The sequence below is a fragment of the Gallinula chloropus genome (assembly GCF_964237585.1).
Source record: "Gallinula chloropus genome assembly, chromosome: 2".
Taxonomy (NCBI): domain Eukaryota; kingdom Metazoa; phylum Chordata; class Aves; order Gruiformes; family Rallidae; genus Gallinula; species Gallinula chloropus.
In genome coordinates, this window is record NC_140086.1 from 125541332 (window position 1) to 125554275 (window position 12944).

Here is a 12944-nt window from a genome sequence, read left to right on the forward strand (position 1 = left end):
AATAGATGAAAAATAGTAATTCTTAATCTTCTTTTTAACAGTAGCTAGTGAATTTCTACTATACTGTGGGTTTTCTTAAAGTTCTGGGCTTATTAAAAACTTCTTACACAGGGTCATTTTACTGTCATTTCCACAAGCATGGGTGTTTCCTCCCCACATGTCTGAAATAGGGAAGTACGCTTTCATCAGTTGGATATATGGCAGCCCTGTGCAGCAGGATTCCTTAGTGCTTCCTACTCGTTATTAATAAGGACTAACTTGTTGATTCCTAACTGTGGACATCTAGTCAAGTTTGGAGTTGTCTTTGATTGCAAACATTTTGATTTTGAGTGACGTGCCAATATAAACACATTTGCGTTAGCTGATTTGCAAGAAATGTTGGAGAAGTGGTAAGACTACTGCTATGCTTCCAGGAGAGTGGGGAAAGGCAGGCAGCTTTCCCTTATTAATGAATTTTTAAAGCTTTTCCTTGTGCCGTAGACATGAACTTTTGGAGACAAGCAGTTAGTCTGACCAGGAAATTAAAAGAACATTTAAAATAAACACAGTTTTTTGACATATACTTTGTGGTTTAAAAAGATGGCTCATAAAACTTGTCAGCTTGTGTAGCTGTCAGATCAGCTGACCAGCGTGATGGTAGTGCTGCCCTGTGGTCCCTCTGCTTGGAGAGATACATTTCAAGCGCACGGTAGTATGTAACTCATAGGTGTATAAAATCATAATAGACCATTTCATCACGTCTAAATAAGGGTAGGTGCATGCTGTCTGAACAGTTAACCATCGAAAACATGGAATACAAGACATTTGACACTAATTTTACTGGTCAAATCCTCCCCTGAAAGAAGTCTGCCTTGACAAGCCGTTGGCGAGGTACGTTTTGCAGAGAGCGCCTGGCTTGATGGGTCGTCGCGTAAGCTACTTGACATTTGTCCCCAGTCAGACCGGATGCCACATGAAAAATTTACTCAGGCACGGGGCTCCCAGGAATAAACATTTCTCTGGTGTTGCTCACCGGGGACTCGGCAAGGTGAGCGGAACTCCAACTTGTCACGGATGCTCTGTTCTGACAAACATAAGTAGATGCTAATGGCTAAATCGTGACAGAATAAAGTCCCACAACCATATGGCTAATTGCCACAACAATATCTTCAGTGTTATTAATCAAGTTTTCATAGTGTGCCATGATAATTGGAATAATTAGAAACAGCATAGGCATTGCTTGCCTCTGCCGCACATACTGCAGACAGGGACCTGGAACAACCGCAATTGCACTTTCTGTGCAGCGTTGTTTAGTGCTTTCCTTTCCAGCAAATACTGTGGTTAATTAATGAATTAGCTGTTTGCCACCAGAGTGTTTTATTGCTAGCAGGGCTTCTGCAGGGGCACATAGGTAGCTAAATGAGACCACTAAGCCCTTGTGCGTCTCCGAAAAGATGCGGAATTCCCATCAGGCTGAAACTCCAGCACTTTGTTTCACAAAACTGGAAGTTCTTGTTCTTGTAACTAATATGTAAAACAACTTCTTTTAAGTATATACTGAAAGGATAAGACTACAAGTGTGTTCCTTTTTGGGGGTTGTTTTTTTTTTTCGTTTAACAATTTAAATGAGAGCAAGACTGGGGTAACAATGATGCAATTAACTTACCAGGCAAAAGGAGTTAACTCTTACTTGCCTGACCCTGCTTGATAATGGAACTGGTCTCCTAATGTGTGTTCTGCCTTTGAACTGAGGTTATAAATAAAGCAGCGGTTCTAACAGTTACTTACTAAGCAGCTAAATCATCACCTTGAGTGTTACCTATTGGAACAGCCTCACTTGATTCTTCTGTTCAGGCGTACGACAGCGGGGGGGGAAACGCTTGTGTTTCCTCGGTGCATGCATCAACATGTAGTTGACTGGTCACTAAAACTGGCAGATTGATGATGATGACTCCCTTCGCTGGATGTATGAAGGCATTTAGCCAGACTAATAGATTGAAATGGACTGCTGCATGTACGGCCTCTGAACAGCTTCTTAATTTAGTTTTAGAGCGTACAATAGATGTAATATTGAATTCAGTGATGATATAAATCTTCTCTCCTCATTTTTAAAAAAATAAATAAATTTCTTCACTGGAGTGGAGAGTCACAAAGAGATTTTGCAATGTTATATATTTCATTATAAAGGGGGTTGCAGAAAGCAGCCCCCAGTTCAGGTGGTAGGTAGGAATTTTTTCCTTTTTAGGTTTATTGCTGTTTAATTTTGACTCTCAAGGGGAAATAAGTCTGTTATACTGGGACGAAAAGGAGTATAGAAATCCAGGATTCTCTCCCCACTGAGGGCTGCTGTGAAGGTGGTCTGACCCCTGTGTGCAGCAGCTCCAGACAGGGAATTTCCAGTAGCCTTCCTTCCTCTACAGAGTTGCTGTAAAGTTGAATGCTCCATTCATTCATGAAAGATATCCAAACAAAATCCTAGATGCATAGAAAATGATACTTTAAAGAAGTATCTAATAGGCTTTTCCCTGTTTTGGTGTCCTATTATCTCCGCACATTTTTCTTACCAGTTTATTGACAAGGAATTTATTTATCTGTGCTGTTCTGTGTTCTGCTGAACCTGTGTTCATATTCAACATAACTAGCAGGAATTTTTCAAACACTGAAATAAGGCTGCTGCAAAAGATATGTGTAGGTTAGGTTTTGTTGATGTTAATGAAGTCTTCATTTCCGGTGCCTGTTTTTATTCTGATTGTAGCTGCCAAATAGCTTATTACGTTGTGGAGTTTTTTTCTTAATAGCAAAGTATCACAATTTCAATTTCTTACACTTTCAGCCCAGCTGAAAGATTATCACTTTGTAAAGGCCATGTCCTTTTACTTCAGATATATTTGACATATATTTATGTAGCTTTATGAGATAAAGGAGGCAATCTGATATATAATTTAATTAGCTTAAAGATACCATTTTAATTTATAATGCATATTCTTGGATATATTGCCATCCTTAATTTTACTATGAAAACCTAAAACTGTCTTCTTTATCAGGTGAATTCTCTGTACCACCAAAAAAACACCTGTGGTGTAGAAACGGGATTAGAAAGGAAAAAGAGAATAACAAGGATTGGTAAACTAGTGATACAGTCAGAACAAGCACATTGCCTTGTTGGTTTGAATACAGTGAGTTTTCCAGCAGCATTTCCACCTTCTGGAGAACTAAAAAAAAATTAAGTCTCCTGAAATTTTTAATATGTTTTATTTAGCCTACCAGCAAAAAGTTAATTTGCTGTTATATTTCAATACAGAGTGAAAGAAGGATGGTTTGATTGTAGATTTCCAATTTTAAGGACAGAAAAGTACTTTTATTTAATTGTGATAGGGAAGCCTCCAAGATAGACTATAAAGTCTCCAGTATTTTATCAGTAGTTATTTGTTTACTTTAGAGCTATCAACTAAATTACCTCTCTTCCTTTTATTTTAAAAGACATGTATTTTTGATTAAGCCTTGTCCAAGTGGATTCTACAGAGAAACGTAGCAACTCTATAAAAGATTTAACAATCTGGGACGGTAAAATAGTAGAGATTCCTCTTTTAAAGAGAGATTATACAAAGGGATCGTTGTATCTTTTAAACCTACTGCGTGCATCTTGAATCAATGGATAAAGCTATTAGCAAATTTATTTTATCATCTTAAGAACTGTGCTTTAATTACAACACTGAGAGTTGTTTTTCTAATATAATTTCTCCACTTTAAAACCAAATTTAATCATTGCTGTTTAAAGATGGAAAAGTTGGGGGGGGTGGAGTTCCTAATTGCTAATAGCTGGTATCAGTAGGAACTTCACTAATTTAGAAGTGCCTCTTTTGTTTCGATAGGTTTATTGCAGCAAACAGTGTTTAAAATCATTCACCTGTAATTATTTTTGTTAAAAAAAAAGAAAATGTTTTTGCTACTCTGCAGTGATTTTCAAAACAAAATGCACGTGCATCATCGGTGTTCAGGGCTGGGACTGTGGGTTCGAACTGCATAGAGGCAAAGAGGGGTAAGAATTTGGTAGGCACAGCTTCAGGGTCATACGTTTTTCTCTTATGTGTGTAGATGTTGGTCATTATATTAGGGTTTTAAGTAGGCAACAGAGGTGAAGTCCCTTACTCCTTGCACCTAAGGAGTGGTTGTCATTGACTTCAAAAAGGTATTTTTTCCAGTAAAATGTATGAGTCCCCCACTCCGGTCCTGCTAGTTTATCACCATAACTATCACACTGAGCCTTGTGCTTCATACTGGGGTGTTGGCCCAAGCTGTTTAAATTTAGTTGTGCTGCAGAAACATAGCAGTATTCTTCAGTCTTTTTTCCATGGAATGAAAACACAGTTTAGCCCACATAATTTCTAAATGAGTCGTTGTGTAACAGCTGGACCCTTCATGTTGTTACTTCTGATTCTGATTTTAAAAATGGGTCCCTCCACTTTGGTCTGTGGTGTTTGTTGTCAACGTAAAGCACCTTTCTAAAAAGATCTTGGCAACTGTCTAGAGTTTTTCTCCTTTAAAAAAAATAGGTAATGGCTGATACTGTGTTAGTTACTTTATTATGATCATTCTTTGTGTCAGTAGCTACTGGAATGCAACAGTTTTATCCACCCTTCATAGTAATGAATGCTCAGTAAATTGTTATAGTCCAGTAATTGGATGTCTTTAGTATTTACTGCAAACACAGGCTATCAATGTCAATACAACGCTTGTAATAGCTCTTAATTACTAAGCTTTCATAAAGTGTGGTGTATGTGCAATACTAAAATTGAAGTATTTTGACTTTTAATGTTTTAGGAGGAATGGACGTTGTATTCTTTAAATTAAACACTACATTTCAGTGCTATTCTCTGATCATTTAAGATTTACATCCACAATATAAATATCCTTCTAAAGGTCCGGTTTCTCCCATCTTTCCTGCTGAAAAATAATGGGAAACTTGTTTCTATGTTCTCTTCTAAAATATTAAATTTATAATCTGTGGTTTTGAAGTTTTTAGTGCTATGGAAAAGCCAGTTGCAGACTGCTCTCTGACACTAATCAAACCCATTTTCAAATCAGATGAGACTTTCCGTACAAAGAGAGGCTGAAGGAGCTGGGCTTGTTCAGCCTGGAGAAGAGAAGGCTGCGGGGGGGACCTCACTGCAGCCTTCCAGTACATGAGGGAGCTTATAAGCAGGAGGGGAATCAACTTTTTAGGAGGGTAGACAATGGCAGAACGAGGGGGAATGGACTAAAGCTAAAGAAGGGAAGGTTTCGATTAGATATTAGGGGGAAGTTCTTTACAGAGAGAGTGGTGAGGTGCTGGAACAGGCTGCCCAGAGAAGTGGTGGATGCCCCGTCCCTGGAGGTGTTCAAGGCCAGGTTGGATGGGGCCCTGGGCAGCCTTGTGTAGATCCAGGCCTGGAGGTTGGTGTCCCTGCCTGTGTCAGGGGGGTTGGAACTGTATGATCCTTGGGGTCCCTTCCAACCCATGCCATTCTATGATTCTGTGAGAGAGGGTTTGGTTTTCCACCTTTTCCTATAACACAATCTTACATTCTTGTAGTATCTGAAAACCAAAGTAGCCTCTGAAAATGTTTGAGGAATGTTTGAGGGATGAAGTGGAGAGGGAAAATCCCTTGTGATCTACCCAAGCCAATATGCCAAGCTGAAACTGGTGAAGATCCAAACAGATAATGAAAACAGTCATTTTGTCTTACAATGTTAGTCCACGATTACTTTCAAAAACAAATTTAGATCCACACTTTTCCAGAGGTGGACTGTCACAAATTCAATGGGGGAACCACTGGCAAAGCCTGCAGATAAAACTACTATTATAAAAAGTATTTGAATATGCAGAGAAACTAGAATTCTCTCAAGAAAAGGTCAAAAGGAGGTTCACCCATTAGGTAAAGCAAAGGTGAGCCAATTACAGATAGCTGAGGAGTTTGTTTCAGGCACTCATATTACTAGAGTTTTGCATTGAGAAGATCAATCAGATAAATTGCAAAATCAGAGAACTAAGTGAAGATTATACAGGTTTATTAGTTTAATTAGTCTGAATTCCTGCCTTTATAGAACTTTATCAAATAATCTCTGAGTCAGATGCAATCTTAACATGATGCCTATCCAGAATTTTGCAATAACATCTGATCAGCGTTTAAAGATTTCGGTGTGGAAAACCAGCATATCTTGAGGCAAATTTCTCCAGTGGTCTACTACTCACTGTATGGGGTTTATTTTTGTTTATGCAGTTATTGTACCTTTTTTTGGAGAGTGGAAGGGAAGCACTGCTTGTGGTTATCTTTCGTGTATATTTTACGTGTCTTTTTGTGGGTATGAATTCGTGTATCATCTGTCTTTCCTTGGTGAAGCCATGCTGATGATTTTCTTGTCCTTCATGTGCCTGGAAATTATTTTCAGAATTAGCTACTCCATCATCGTCCCGGGGTCTAGGTGAGGGCTGACAGTCCTGTTGGTTCTCTGGGTCCTCCTTCTTAACCTTCTTGAAAATAGAAATGACATTTGCTTTCCTCCATCTTTGGAAATTCTCCCCAGTTGCCATGATCATACAAAGATTGTATAAAAGAACTTCCAAAACAAATTCAGAAGAACATCAAAACTTAAAACAGTACAACAGAACAGAACTACATCAGGGATCAAGCCCATAGCAAGAACATGAAGGAAAATTATCTTCCCTCTAGCAGAGGCTATGCTACTTCCGACAAACATGCCCAAGGCACACAGCAGTAGTTAGTGGTACCACCCAAGAACTTGGCTGTAGGTGGCAAGCAGGACTAAGTGACAGTGGCAGCTAAGGAAAGTCTGAAGCCAAGGGCAGCATGGATGCCAAAACCAGTTCCTAAAGTTAGTTAAGAGCTAGAACAGAAACCTACCCAAAGCAGACTGACAGATTCAATAATTTTATTGTAGAATATTCCTAAAAATATTAAACATTACTGATAGGAAGAGGCAATGGAACATGTTTCATTAAGTTCATTACTGCAAGTGAGTGCATTACAATTGGTCTGGCTTAAGACAGTGATAAGTGCTTTTGTGAAGACATGTGAATTCAAATAATTATTAGGAACTGATTTTTGTAGAAAGAAAAACCTTCTTTAATAAGGAAATGCATAGAGTCTTCCAAAAAATGGAAAGAATCTTTCTTAAATACAAAACTCAGCTGGCTTTGCCAGTAATCATACAGAAACCAAATGGCAAGAGAAATAATCCAAATAACAATTAGATGCTCATGTCACAAAAAATATTTTTTAAAATTAAATCAAATTTAATTATTTTAAAATAAAAATCAATATAAAAATACATAGAAGAGCAGGAATTTTCAGTGGGACAAATTAAGCCATTTTCCCCAGTGGAAAGAAGGCAAAAAAGTATACCATGTACTGGATGCTTGTCTGGCGGTCTAAATTTGAGTAGATTTATATTAATAAGCAAGTGTTCATTATCATTATTATTTAATTTTAAATATTTATTTTCTGTCAGAAAACCCTGCGGTTTGAAACCCACATAATCCATAATGTAAATGTGTACTTTCATTTTTATTTGTATTGATTTCAAACACCATAATTTTTGTCTTTGAGTATAAGTATTCTTTAAGGCCCACACTCTTTATGCCAAAGAACAGAAGATGTTAAGATGCCTGTGGATCTTAACATAGCTTTTAAAGTTGAGGGTCTTTTGATATAACTATGCAAAACTTTAAAAATGAGTGGAAGCCCAAAAACCCTCCATTGTATCCGTCCAACAGTAGCAGCCATGCGTTGGGTATTTGGTGTGATGGTTCACCAAATCTTCCAGCTAGTGCAGGAGAAACCAGAGGAAATCAGTGTACCCCACATGAGAGCGCAGAACTAAGGAATCCCACCTATATCATGGTTACACCAAGAACTGTATGTTGTTCTCTGGCAGAATAGTAGTCCACACACAAGCCTGAAATAACTTAAAACAGATAATGCAGGTGTATATGTACATGTAAAAGGAATTTTTATTAGATAATTTCTGTTACCTTTAATTCTAAGGAGAGGCCAAATGATTTGTTAGATGCTGGCACACACTTTTTCCCTCCTTACCACACGCAGTTTTGTACGATTGACAAACACTGCTGTAGATAGTATGGTAGAAATCTGTAATATTTAAGTATTTTGAAGACTAAGGAAAATCTGATCATCTCGTCTGCCTTCTCAAATGACAAAGGCCACATGATTTTATCTAATAAATCCAGAATTAACATTTGAATTTATGGTTGAAGTAAACACATCTTGCAGCAAGATGTCTGTTTTCATTCCCTTCACAAGTTAAGTAGATTAAGGCAAAAAATGCAACATATGCTGTAACAATATCTCACTGTACATCCTTTATGGGTGATGTGCATGCGAGAGTATGCTGTGTGTAAAATTCTCAGTGTTTAGATCAAACACATCAGAAGTTTCTGTAAATCCCTGAAAGTCTGGTGAGCTTCCCACATAACTTCTTATACCAGCTTTTTTTACTTTATTGGGATTTCACATGCTTCTTTCTGCTCTGAAAAAATACTGGATTTTAATAAGGTTCTGTTTATTTTAGAAATGTCGTTTTGTTAATTGTTGCACTTGGCTTTTTCTCCTCTGTGATCATTAAGAGTTTCTTGTGCAGCACGAGCGATACTGTCCTCCACAAGACCCATGCTGAAGAATAGCTGAAAGAATAAGTTGTGATTATACTTAGGGCATGTTTCCTTCACTGTCTTGTATCATTTGAAGGTTGTATTAATCTCCTTAGGACATTCTGTACAAAATCCCTGAGCTGTATAAAGCCACGAGAGTCTTAATAAAAACAAGATTTATTAGGAAGAGAGACAGAACACTGGAGAAATGGACTGTGTAACAAGTCTAAGCTGAAATGTTGCTAAAGCTTGTTTTGATTGGTCTTCTTCATGTCATTAAAGGAAAGTAAAGTGTCTTACACCCCTATAAATTTCATCCTCTCTGACTGTGTCTGGCAACTGCCAAATCCAGGAGGGTTTCTGGTATCAAATATCTTGTATTGAGGATGCTTTTGCTGTATATTTGCAGTTGCCTTTGCTCTTCCTTCTCATCCATGCATGTGTTGATGAGCACAGCTCCAGGAGCAGTAGCCCCTGTGTTAGCCCTGCCTGCTGCTGGGTACCCCTGCAGATGGTCAGCCAGGGAGGTAGATACACAGCCTTCTTCAACTGCAGCCCACACGGTGTCCGTAGGTTAGAAACACCAGACGTCTGAAATCACAGCGCGGGTGTCAAGTCAGTCCAGAGTAGTGCGTACCACCTGGCACTGAAATATTTAATTCTTTATCTTCCATAAAGCCTTACGCTCTTTTGAAAGTGTTACACAAATGTTGGTCCTCATCCTTTTTCCATATCTTATTTTTGAACAAGCAAATCACAGCGCAAGTCTGCCTACCCTTTCTCCTAAATTATTGACCATGACTTTACATAGTAAATTGCACTGGCTACAAATGTTTGCTTGAACATAATTCATGACAGAGTTTAAAGAGACAGAGCGTACATATCATCTTCTCAGTCAGTAAACAACTGATGTTAATGTTGGCATTTCTCAGCTTCCAAGTGCTTAGGCTTGATAAGATGGTGTTCTTTTCAATACTTACAGTCCGTTTAAATGATTTTCTTATTTAAAAACAACAAAAAAAAAGGCAGCAAGACTTGCACTGAGAATGAAATGACATCCCGCAAAATCCTACTGACCCTCTGTTGCTCTGGAAGACTCCCACTAGTGAATCTCACAGACATTGGAAACTAGATGAACAGCATCCTCCACCGTGACATCCGCTGAGTGGCACCAGCCATTACAGATGGATGATACGCACCTTTGCCATTTCCCATGCAGGAAGGAGGGTGCAGCTGGGGTGAGCAACAGTATGGCAGATGCACCATTCGGTTGGTGGGGAAAGTTAGGAAGGAACAGAACATACTCTGTGGAAATCTGCACTCTGCTGCGTTCAGGTCAACTAAGGAATCATCAGATTTCGGCATTTCTTTTTAATATACACAGCAAAAAGGAAATACTGGAGACCTTGTTGTTTTGATTCTAGACCTTCTTAATTAAAAGCTCAGGGGAAAAATAAGTTAAGCATGTGCAGAATTCTTTTTTTTTTTTTTTAACCCAGTTGTAATGAATAGTATCAATGAATAAAAAAATCATGCCTTGAGCAGATGCTTGGAGTGGAAATCATACTGAAGATTGAGTTTAGCAAAAGACTCCTACAGTATAATTTTTAGGCAACTTGTGGACAAGTTGTGGGTAACTTCAAAGTCATGCTTTCCCTTTCCTGATGTTATGTTTTTTCTTACTCTTCCTGATTTCATTGTGGTCTTTTGTCATCATAAACATTTCAAAACTCTTTGTATCTCCTCATCTTTAACCATTTCTTAGGTTTATTTAACTATTTAAAAAAAAATTCTTTGCCTTACAAGACAACAGATAACCAGCTAAATATATATAACATATAATTTAATTTTATTGATGCTTGAAGAATTGTCCTGTAAATCTCAGTCAAAATGGTTGTGGTTTTAGTTAAAACTGGTAAGGCTGGATCATTGCCTTATTTAATGGCTTTACTAGAGCACTTTTCTCCTGCTTTCTCTATATTGTAAGGTCATTAATGAATCATTAGCTATTGCTAGTAATTACTGATCTCTTGAGAATATTGGTTTAATTATATAGGAATTATAAATGGAAGATACAGTTACATATTCTACAATGTAGGTTGTAGTACCTTGGTGTATTATGGCTTTAAAGAATCTGTATTTTTTTGTAGATTTTAATTGCTAAGTATGCCTGGTAAAATATGAATTACTGTATTACCGCATGTGATAAAAGGTATACTATTGTGAGCCTTGCAGTCTGCAGGTGTGACAGATGTAAGGCAAGATTAACAGGACAGAACAATAATTAAACCACAGACAGCCGTCTCAAAAAAAAAAAAAAGGTTTATCATGTCCAATGCAATTATTAAGTGTGTCTTTAAATTCTCTGCAAATATTTGTAAAAGCAGTAAGAACGTGCTAGTTTGAAAGATGGCCTTTCAGTGCGGACACTTACTTTAAGGAATTAAGATCCCTTTTTATGAGCATAAAAGCTGAGTGAAGTCCTGCCATATGGCAGCGTGGTTCATAGGCAATCGGGTCCTTGGTTTATAGATGCTATGAGCTAAATGCTGGTGAAGAAAATAAGAGAGCAGTTAGTATATATGCATTTACAACAGTATGAATTGCTTACTCCCTTTCAGACAGAAAGGTTCAAATAATTAACAGTAATATTATGGTTGCAAAAGGAAGTCCAGTTGTTCTTCAGCAGTCTACATCTGTGAAACAGGATACCTCTGGGGACGGAGATTTAATTTTCCCTGGAGAAAATATAAAAGCAGGAGAAAAAAAGGAATGACTTCTGCTTGAGCAGAATAAACCTGCATCTACAAACGATTAACGCTGCATAATGAAGTAGTAAAGAAGCAAAAGAGATTTCTAATAAAAGACTAATAACAAATCCCATTACACCATGGTGTATTTTTTCTCTTGAAGTGTATTACACTTTTAGCAAAGCTTCTGAATGAGATTTGGGTAGTTGCAAGCAAAGTCGGCTAAAATGCTTCAAGCTTAGCTGGAATTTCTCGCCTAACAGTTTGTGTAACTTGGAAGTTGCGGTTTTACAGGTGGGAGGGATTGTTAGTGCAAGTAATAGGCTTCACGCAGAGTTTGGGTAATGTTTGTGTCACCATAGGAGAATAGCCTCCTGTAGGCTAAGCACTGTAGGGTAATGTCCCACTATATGGTAAAATCCCTTCTATAGAACAGACGTGGTATTAAATGCACTAGGTAAGCCTCACTTTTGTGTTAACAGTTCTTCTGACTTCTCTTTCTGAGGCCTGAAACTAAGGTCTCATAAGAAAGGGGTTTGATCAGAGGGGCAAATACACAGAGTGTGTCGTAGCTACTATTCTGGCTTTTACAATGACTGCGCTAACATAAAAAGTTGTCAGACCCTTGAGGGTAAATGTTTGATACTAAGGATGAGATGATGCTGGCTTTTGAAATCATGTCTTGCAAGGGACAAAATTCTGTGTAGTGATCTCTGAAAATCTGTAACACGTAGTTTTTGTGGCTCACGCATGTGGGGGGGGCAGTAAGAGTGAGCCCAAACCTTGATTCACTGAACAGTCCCTTTGAATTTATTTTGTAAGAGAGTCTTTTCCTACAGATTGTTGCTGTCTTAAAAGCTTGTGCTCGGCTGATGTGTTGGAATTCATTTGTCTTTAAATGAACTTTTGTTTCTGGAATCAGGAAGCAAAAAAACCCAGATGCCTTAAACCAGCAAGTTGGGACAAAAGTGGTTAAACGTGAATTCTTGCAAGTGAAACTAATCTTGGTGAAATTTCTAGTTGCCTTTTTAGAAATTTTTGTGAGTTTTAAAGAATGACTTAATTTGCTTAGCCGAAATTTGCAATCAATCTTTTCTTGCCACTGAATAAACAGATTCCACATGCGTAGTGATTTGCATATCCCAGCTAAAAATGTAATTCATTATTTTTAAGTCCATTTCGTAATAACTATTTCAGGATTAATGTTACTAACTATTCTTTAGCTCTTTCAAATGTAACCTTCGATAATCCTTGCCACCTAAAAAGGTACAAAGCTAGCAGGTCTGTTCTGGAATAGGAAAGGGAAGTGCCTTGAGGTCAGGGAGTCTGTATGAGCCAGAACTGGAAGTAAGAAATCTTGAGAAATAGTTTTCTTCTCAAGCAAATGCTGCTAGATACTTCACAAGATAGATTTTCACATTTTGCTAGGTATGAAAACAGAACAGATATGAACAGGAATTAAGACATAGTTCATGTGCAGAATATCACTAAATCTGGTAAAGATTTAAATTGGATTTAATCAAAATAGCATCCATAGCATATTTTAC

At 37.8% G+C, this 12944-nt stretch overlaps 1 protein-coding gene across 1 annotated transcript in view; it reads left to right on the forward strand.

The window, feature by feature from the left end:
* The window catches only part of TBC1D5 (TBC1 domain family member 5), a gene marked incomplete at both ends in the record, with an annotated part of 190933 nt that overhangs the window by 96985 nt on the left and 81004 nt on the right, over window positions 1-12944 (forward strand). The window lies entirely within an intron of this gene.